The sequence below is a fragment of the Octopus bimaculoides genome, chromosome 10 (genome assembly GCF_001194135.2).
Source record: "Octopus bimaculoides isolate UCB-OBI-ISO-001 chromosome 10, ASM119413v2, whole genome shotgun sequence".
Taxonomy (NCBI): Eukaryota; Metazoa; Mollusca; class Cephalopoda; order Octopoda; family Octopodidae; genus Octopus; species Octopus bimaculoides.
Genome location: NC_068990.1, coordinates 17,854,327 through 17,863,082, shown reverse-complemented (window position 1 = coordinate 17,863,082; position 8,756 = coordinate 17,854,327). Strand labels below are relative to the sequence as shown.

General features: G+C 36.8%; 1 protein-coding gene across 1 annotated transcript in view; it reads right to left on the bottom strand.

The window, feature by feature from the left end:
• The window catches only part of LOC106883984 (uncharacterized), a 26,373-nt gene that overhangs the window by 14,536 nt on the left and 3,081 nt on the right, over positions 1 to 8,756 (bottom strand). The window lies entirely within an intron of this gene.

The following is an 8,756-nucleotide window of genomic DNA, read 5'->3' as shown; positions in this document are numbered from 1 at the left end:
GCCCATGTTTCACTGCCATGTAGCATGGCTGTTCGTACGCATGCGTCATACAGTCTGCCTTTTACTCTGAGTGAGAGTCCCTTTGTCGCCAGCAGGGGTAAGAGCTCTCTAAACTTTGCCCAGGTTATTCTTATTCTAGCAGCTACACTTTCAGCGCACCCACCCCCACTACTAACTTGGTTGCCCAGATAGCGGAAGCTATCGACTACCTCTAGTTTTTCACCCTGGAATGAGAGTGTGTATATATATATATATATATATATATATACACATATACATAGATATAGATATATGTACACACACATACACATTACATGTATACACACGTAATGGGTTTCTTCCTGTTTTTGATCTGCCGATTTCACTCTAAGTAACAAAGTATTGGCCAACTTGTGGCTAAAAGTAAAGACTGGACCTCTAACCACTTGGTTCCACCACAAACCTCTTCACCACACAACCATGTCTGCAATTACAGTAGATTAGCTGTTTTGCTGAGAAATGCTAATAGCTTTAGTAAACATGTTAATAGTCTCAGTAAATATGTTAAAAGCTTCTGTAAATATACATAAGACTGTTTCACTCTTGCTATGCATGCCCCCTTAAGGTTTGGAATTTCTGTGTAAAAGAATGATTGCACAGACTAAGAATATTTTTGTTGTTTCCAAAAGAATTAGGCTGACTATCAATTATTATAATAAAGTGATTTATAATCTGAATAATACAAATATTTATTTGCTACAGGGCAAATGATTTCAACTCTGTAATTAATTTGCAACAAAATTCGTCTGATTTAATCATGTCTGCAGACATATTTACACTACAAAAATTGGATTGAATGGTTAAGAAGATTTCCCAGCAGGTGATAAGATGATGAGTATGAATTAAAGCTGTAGTCTCCTGCTTGCATCGTGCTTATCTTTTACTCGGTTGTGTTATAGTCGTCGTCGTCATCATCATCATTTTATTGTTCACTTTTCTATGCTTGCATGGGTTGGATGGATTTGTCAAGGCAGATTTTCTATGCCCAGATGCCCTTCTTGTTACCAATCCTGACTTGTTTCCAAGCAAAATAATTTCCCCATGGCTACACATGATTTAGGAATGTCTAAATGAGTCAGCAGTGAATAATAATAATAATAATAATAATAATAATAATAATGATAATAATGATTTCTGTATTAACCACAAAGGGTTTACACGAAGAAAAACATTGTATATTGTAAAGTGTATAATATGTATACACACATATGTATGTATAATATATAATATATATATTATAGAAATATGTTAGTGCTATTTAATTTCTGAATGATTTTGCTGCCATAGAGACACGAGTAAAATTAATATTAGAGAAACGAAAATAAAATTTTGGAAACAGCCTATAGGGAGATAACTGAGAAAGTCTTGAAAGTCAACGTAAGATCATAATCATGTAAAGTAAATATAACAAAAAATCCAGAATTCTTGTCCGGTACTGGATCAATCCCAAACTCTAATCAGTTTGTGCCAGTCATGAGGCCAAACATCCCTGAAAGTTTTGTCCGAATCCATCCAGCAGTTCTTGAGATATCTTGTCCATGGACAAACAAGCAAACAAACGTGATTGAAAACAATACCTCCGCCTTCGCTAAGGCAGAGGTAATAGTCCTTTCTACTATAGGCAGAAGGCCTGAAATTTGAGGAGGGGACTAGTTGATTACATCAACCCCAGTACTTGACTGGTACTTATTTTATTGACAAAGTCAACTTCAGCAGAATTTGAGTCCAGTATGTAATAAAGTTTGTATAATTCACCTTTGGAAACATGGGTGTTTTGTTCAACATCCTAAAACAAACCTTATTCAGGGACCTTTTGAGCGGGATGGGCTACTCAGCACGAAGAAAATTCTAACTGGGCCCCACCTGCAAGGTCATGCACTGTTTATCTTGATATGAGATGACTATGTCATGCACATATGGTTGTGATGCATGTGCCTGGTGTACCCTTATCAAACAGGTAGTCATGATGGGTATACTGGGCTTTGTATATTTTACCCCAGTGTCACTTTGGTGGCATGCACTGCTCTCTCATTCAATAATGATAATAATAATACATGAGGGTAAAATATGCTTAGAAAAACTGCTTTATTGGGGTCAGTTGGGATCGTAAGATTGGTACTTGAGTGTTAAGTATCATGAAGAGAGATAGTGTGTGACCTTTGACAACAGGTTGTTGTCCACTCTTACAGAATTAACAGGAGTAAGTGAAATCGAGAGCTTTGAGAAATGAAATAGAAAGAAGAAGAAGAAGAAGGCCTACAAAAATGAGCATTGCTTGGAACTGTAAGAATTCTTTGCAGGGTTCTTGAAGCATGACCAGTAAACAAGTGTCCCCTTATGGCTGCAGACAGCTGACACTTTCCATCATACCCAGCAAAATAAGCTGAGGTTTCATATAATAATAATTTTTAATATTCCTACAATACGTTAAAATGTTTTCTGGAAGAGGTGCAAATGCATGCATCTTGTATTTTTTTAATCCCTATCATACATGAGGATGGGATAAAAATATTATATAATGAGTATGTGTACATACAGAATGAGTATGTATACATACAGAAACATAGGTAAATGAATTAAAGTAAATATTGTAATGGAAATCCACCAACAAGAATTGGCCAGTTTGGTTGAATTAAAGCTCCCAGTTTCCCACTTCTAACTGCTTTCAACTTTTTATAGTTGAACCTCATACATCCAAAAGCACCTATAAGCACTTTTCTTTGGTCAGTTAAGTCTTGAAGGAGCTCAAATCTATTGAACAATAGGTTTTCATAGGTTCATAGACAGCAACCTAAGTGGTCTTCAAGAAAATTCTGGCTTCCATGTTGATTGGCTCAAAATTCATTGACATGTAAATTGTGCCTGTCTCTGATAAAATGGAAGAAATGGAGAACAAGAGGAGGAGGAGGAGGAGAAAGAAAAGGAGAAGGAGGAGGAAAGAAGGAAAAATTAAGAGGATTAGCAGGAAGACAAGAGGAGGAAAAGGATGAAAGGGAAGAGAACAATAAGAAAAGGAAGATCAAGATTAGGAGGACAACAAAGACAAAACAGAAGAGGAGGACAAAGAAGAAAAGGAAGAGAGGAACTTAGCTCAGGTACAAGAGCAGAAATTTTAATAAAAGGGTGAGTCAATTAATTCAGTTCTAATCAAATTACCAGAGTTTTGAGAAGCTCTGCTCCAGCAGAGGTGATATTTGCTTTGGCCAACTCGTTATTTAATGTAACTGATTCCCATTAAGTTTTACTTATTAGGTAAATAATTTTGGCTATTGATTTTTTTTTTTTTCCTTTTTCATATCCATTTTCCTGTTTTATTCAATGCTTGCATAGATCCATTGATTTTAGATATTTATATGTTAGCATGAGGTGCATAAAAGGCCATTTATTAGCAGAGTGGATATTTACCAATTTTATACTTCGCTATGTGGAAGTGAATTGGCTAAGCTGGTTATTTGCTAGACAAATCAATAATGTCATCAAGACCCAGAAATCCTCGAATTGAACAATTTGAATGTTAAGGTTGAAAATATCATAAAAAGCATTCAAACAAATATCGTTTGGCTTTAGAAAGTTGAGGAATTTTTAATTAAAACTGGGTATGAATTAATGAGAGAGTTATCACAATGTGACGATTTTTAAAGATGGATATAATATCGTGTCAGAACTCATGTTGATAATTAAATCGATAAATAGTTATCGTTAGATGAGATAACTGGTTGAACAACTAGTGTTTCCTCAATGTCTTTTTTTTTCTTCTTTGTATTAGTTTATTCAGAGGAGGTAGGGAAGCACTCGTGCCATTTTCAAAAGCAATGTCTATCAATCTTTAAGAACAAAAAATAAATAACTGCCTCTCACCACATTATAAAAGAAAAGCTAGTTTTATTGTTACACCCGTCTAGTGAAATATCTATAATATAAAAATTTACAGGAAAACATGGTATTATGGAAAGTGGGCAAAGATGTGAAAAACTGAATTTCGGGAGCAAAAATTGTTTCACAGAGGGAAACATTCATCCAATTCCTGGCCCTTTCCTATGAAATAGTAATAGTTATTCCAAAAGTCTGCCAGAGAATTACACCCGTATCGTGAGACGGGTGTAAAATATTTACGAAAAATAAAGTATATTCAAAGTGGAAGAGAATAAATACTTGTTTTCATTTTAGCAGGCGTATCCATTCTATTTGATTTTTAAAAGAGTTTAAGAAGCCAACAAACCAAACTCAGTTACATGTTAACTGATTAGAACAAGGTCAAAATGCGTGTGGAGTAATTCACCCCAAAAAGGTGTCTTGTTCTTATTACCTCTCTTCGCGAAGCCCACGTATTGGTGAGCAGTAGTTGACTGCGAACATTATAGAGTAGGGTGGTATCGATAAAGTAATATTAAAACTGGTTTAACTATTTTAGAAATGTATGTGGTGTAAGGGGTTTAAAAACAATTTAAGTAAATTCTACGTGGTTGACCAATCTGCTAAACACATCAGCCAAATGTTCGTGAAACCAAACTTTTTTGTCTTAAATAAGGGCAGAACAGATAATTTAATCTTATATATAAGCCTGTAGCTTTCACTCTAGTGAAATCCCTCTCTCCTTTATTATATTCTTTTATTATATATCCATACATTCGTGCCAATACCAACCAATCAGAATGGCGGACACATCGGGGTCCAAATAGCGCCCGGGGGTTAGCTGTTAGCTGCCACGTTCGAATGTATGTATATATAATGAAGGAAAGAGGAATTACACTAGAGTGTATGCTACACTCCTAAAAAGATGTGGTTGCAGGTGACTGTTTTTAATCATAAGATTTGAACAATCAAGGTTGACGTAGGTTAATAACAGGATCTTTTCTTCTAAAAATGAAAAAAAAAGCGGGGGGTGGGGTGATGATTTTGTAATTAGTATGAAAATCTACACATTTTTGTCCACCTCTTTTACGTGTTTCAGTTATTTTGGACGGTGGGCATGCGAGATCACCACTTTAAAGGGTTTCAATCGAACAAATCTTTATGTTAAGCTTAGTACTTATTCAATCAATTCCTTATGCCGATCCACTAACTTACAAAGACGTAAATATCGGTTGTCAACGGGTGGAGCAGAGGTAACAACCAGACACGCACGATGAATTTCTAGTTTCCGCTTACCATAATCACTCACAAGGCATAGGTCAGTCCGGGGCTATAGCAGAAGACACTTACCCAAGTACCGCACAGTGGGACTGAACCCCAAATCACACGGTCGCAATGCGAGCTTCGTAAGCAAGCAGCCATACCGGCACTTCTATCTACAATGTTTTAACTTAAGTTACTTTCGTTATCGATACAAGACAGTAGAAGTTGATTATCAAAGGAAGAGATCGAATGCAATAAAATGGTGATTATGTGTTCATTAAACACTAAAAACTATACAGACAACCAAAACTAGGGTTAGTCGACAGAAATGACAGGTCGTAAATCGATAAATTGGTTCGATTTAGTTCAATTTAGCAGCAAGATTTCCGTACCCCCCCCCCCCCGACGGGTTGAAGTCTTTCCAATTTAGTTGAGGTAGTATGGTGAAAAAGTCATTCATCTCAATACAATTCAAATTCAGTGAAATTTATTTTCAGATGAAGTCCAGTAAATAAATAAATATATTACGGTAAATGAAGTTATGTGAAAGAAAGCATTGGAATTTGCATTAAATTTAAAGATGAGACACATATATAGATTGATAGACAAGGCCAGACAGACAGACAGATCTTTTTTATTACAAAAATAACTTTCTTATTTCTTTATTGCCCACAAGGGGCTAAACATAAAGGGGACAAACAAGGACAGACAAAGGTGTTAAGTCGATTACATCGATCCCAGTGCTTAACTGGTACTTAATTTATCGCCCGAGAAAGGATGAAAGGCAAAGTCGATCTCGGCGGAATTTGAACGGCAGACGAAATACCGCTAACCATTCCGCCCGGCGTGCTAACGTTTCTGCCAGCTCGCTGCCTTTACAAAAATAACTTTCTGCCGATTAAAAATATCGAAGTATACATACTCATGTACTGAGTTTTATTTCTCCTGATTATTTCACCAAAGCCACACACACACACACACGCACACATACAAAATTATCATGTTTCATTTGAGTATGTGACCATGAAGATAGCCCAGTTTTGAGGTAACTTATTTTCCAACACGAGTCATGTCTGCTGTGAATGACGTGCCTTGTTTCCTTCCGCAATGAGATTTGTTTCATATGTTCGTAAAGGATAACACTGCCAGATAACAAAACAATAAGCATTGATGAATTGTTAAGAGAATGACACATCAGTTAAGGTAGTCTTATAAATCCTTGAAAAAAGGGATGGCCATAGTTGGAATGCTTTTGAGCATTGGTTTGCTTAATTAGAACCGACTTAGGTCTAGATAACAACCATGAATAAACACCGTGGATAATTATTATTATTTATAATAAAGAAGTTCCGACCTCTAATTGTGGAGAGAACTTGTGGAAGGAGAAGACGTGGGACGAAGTGGTGAGAAAGGATCTTCAGACGTTGGGCCTCACTTCTGGCGATTTGCTGTGTTTCAGAAAACAGGTCAAGCTAAGTAAAACCGTGGCCATATATACATACAGGCATGTAAAATTTACCATGTCCTTTACAATTATGCCTCTTCCCCCACCCTTCTTTCAGACGAGAGGTCTTTGTCTTCTAAGCTCGCGGGTGCTAGTGTCACGTAAAATGCATCCGTGCCAGTGCCGCGTGGAATGCAAACGTGCAAGTACCACGTATTAAGCACCCAGTATACTTTGTAAGGTGGTTGGTGTTAGGACAGGCATCTTGCCATAGAAACCATGCCAAAGCAGACAACTGGAGCCTGGTGCAGCTCGCTGGCTTACCAGCTCCTGTCAAACCGTCTAACCCATGCTAACATGGAAAACGGACGTTAGATGACGGTGATATTCCAGTATCCCTGTGAAGGTGAAAAATCATCAAAAGAATTGTGGTAAATCAACCCTTCCATCTAAAGAAGTTTTTATTATGATTAGACTTGCAAAGGTAGAAGAGTTAGAAAGTCGGCAAAAAATGCTTTGCAGTATTGATTTCCGTTCTTTTTCATTCTGAGTTCAAATCCTGCTGATGTCAACTAGGTCTTTCTTTTTCTTTTCTTTTTTGTGGTGGGGGTCGATAAAATAGAATACCGGTCAAGTACTTGATTCCATATAATAGACAAGCTCCTCCTTCTGAAATTGTTGGCCGTACGCCGAAATTAAAAAGAATTATCATTTCTTGATTTTTAAAAGGTAGCGAGCTGGTGGGATTGCAACGAAAAAAAAAAACAAAAAAACACCACGTAATATTTGCTCTAAATATCTACATTCTGAGTTCAAATCCCGCCTGTGTTAACTTTGCCTTTTGTACCACCGAGGTCGATGCAATAGTACCAGTCAAGTACTAGTCAACCGTATCAACTAAACCTCTATCTACCCTCAGAATTGTTGGGCTTGTTCCTAAATCAGAAACCATTAATGACTGGATTGGCAGAACCGTTCGAACGTCAAACAAAAATACGTGGCAGAATCTATTCCTGCTCTTTGTGTTCCTAGTTCAAAGCCGTTGAGATCAACTTGGCCTTTTCGACGTCATTCCCGATAAAATAAAGTATCAATCAAAAACTAAGGATGATTTAATCGATTAACATCCTCCCCTCATATTTTTGACTTTGTGTCCGCCTTAGAAATCGTTTATGTTGATTGGGTCGGTAGAACGTTGGAGGCAAAAAAAACACTACGTTCTGTGGACCTATTCTGCCATATCGACTTTACTTTTTGTCCTTGCTCTCGATAAAATAAAGTACCAGTTAATGGTTAAATGACATCCAAATTACACCGGAAGTGACGACAGTGAAAAATAAATAATCTCTCTCTCTCTCTCTCTCTCTCTCTCTCTCATTCATTCACTACATTGTGCATTGTTTATATAGTTAGATTTACGACTGTTACTGTTAAGTTTAGACCTCTACGTAGATTATCATCATCCAGTTAGCTTCCAGTAAAGTGATGTTTACCATTATACTTAGTAACATTACTGAGTTTATATTGTTTGTTCCCAACGCACGTTTCACTGTTATGCTTGTTCGGAACCTCTGCATTGGATATTTCAAATTCAATTAGATGCATTTGATGATCCTTTGTCGTTAAGCATTCAACTGCATTTGGAACATCTAACGCAGAAGTTCCAAGCAACCATAACGGTAAGATTGTGGTTTCGTTCGATTTCTGGATTAGGTGATGCGTTGTGTTTTTGAGTTAAACACTCCATTTCACGTTGCTCCAGTCCACTCAGCTGGTTAAAATGAGTCCTCCTGCAACGTACGTAACCAGGGAGGAATATATACGCCGGGGAAACCGGGAAACCGGCATAACTACAGAGTTGTACCCCCACCCGACTTTGGAAGGTCATAACTTTCAGAAAAATGAATATTTTTTAATGAAATTTTCTATGCATATAGTATTTATTATGTAGATTCCGAATATACAAAAATTTCCGGTTAAAGTGTTTTGGAATGGGGGTGGGGGACAATTTTCGGAAATTCGAACACAGTCCACTTAAATTCTTCTTAACTTCCAAGAAAATTAATATTTTTTCGTGAAATTTTCTACAAATATACCTTGATGTATGTACATTTCGAGCATGTAGGAATTTTGAAGGAAACAACTGCAGGTTATTTTT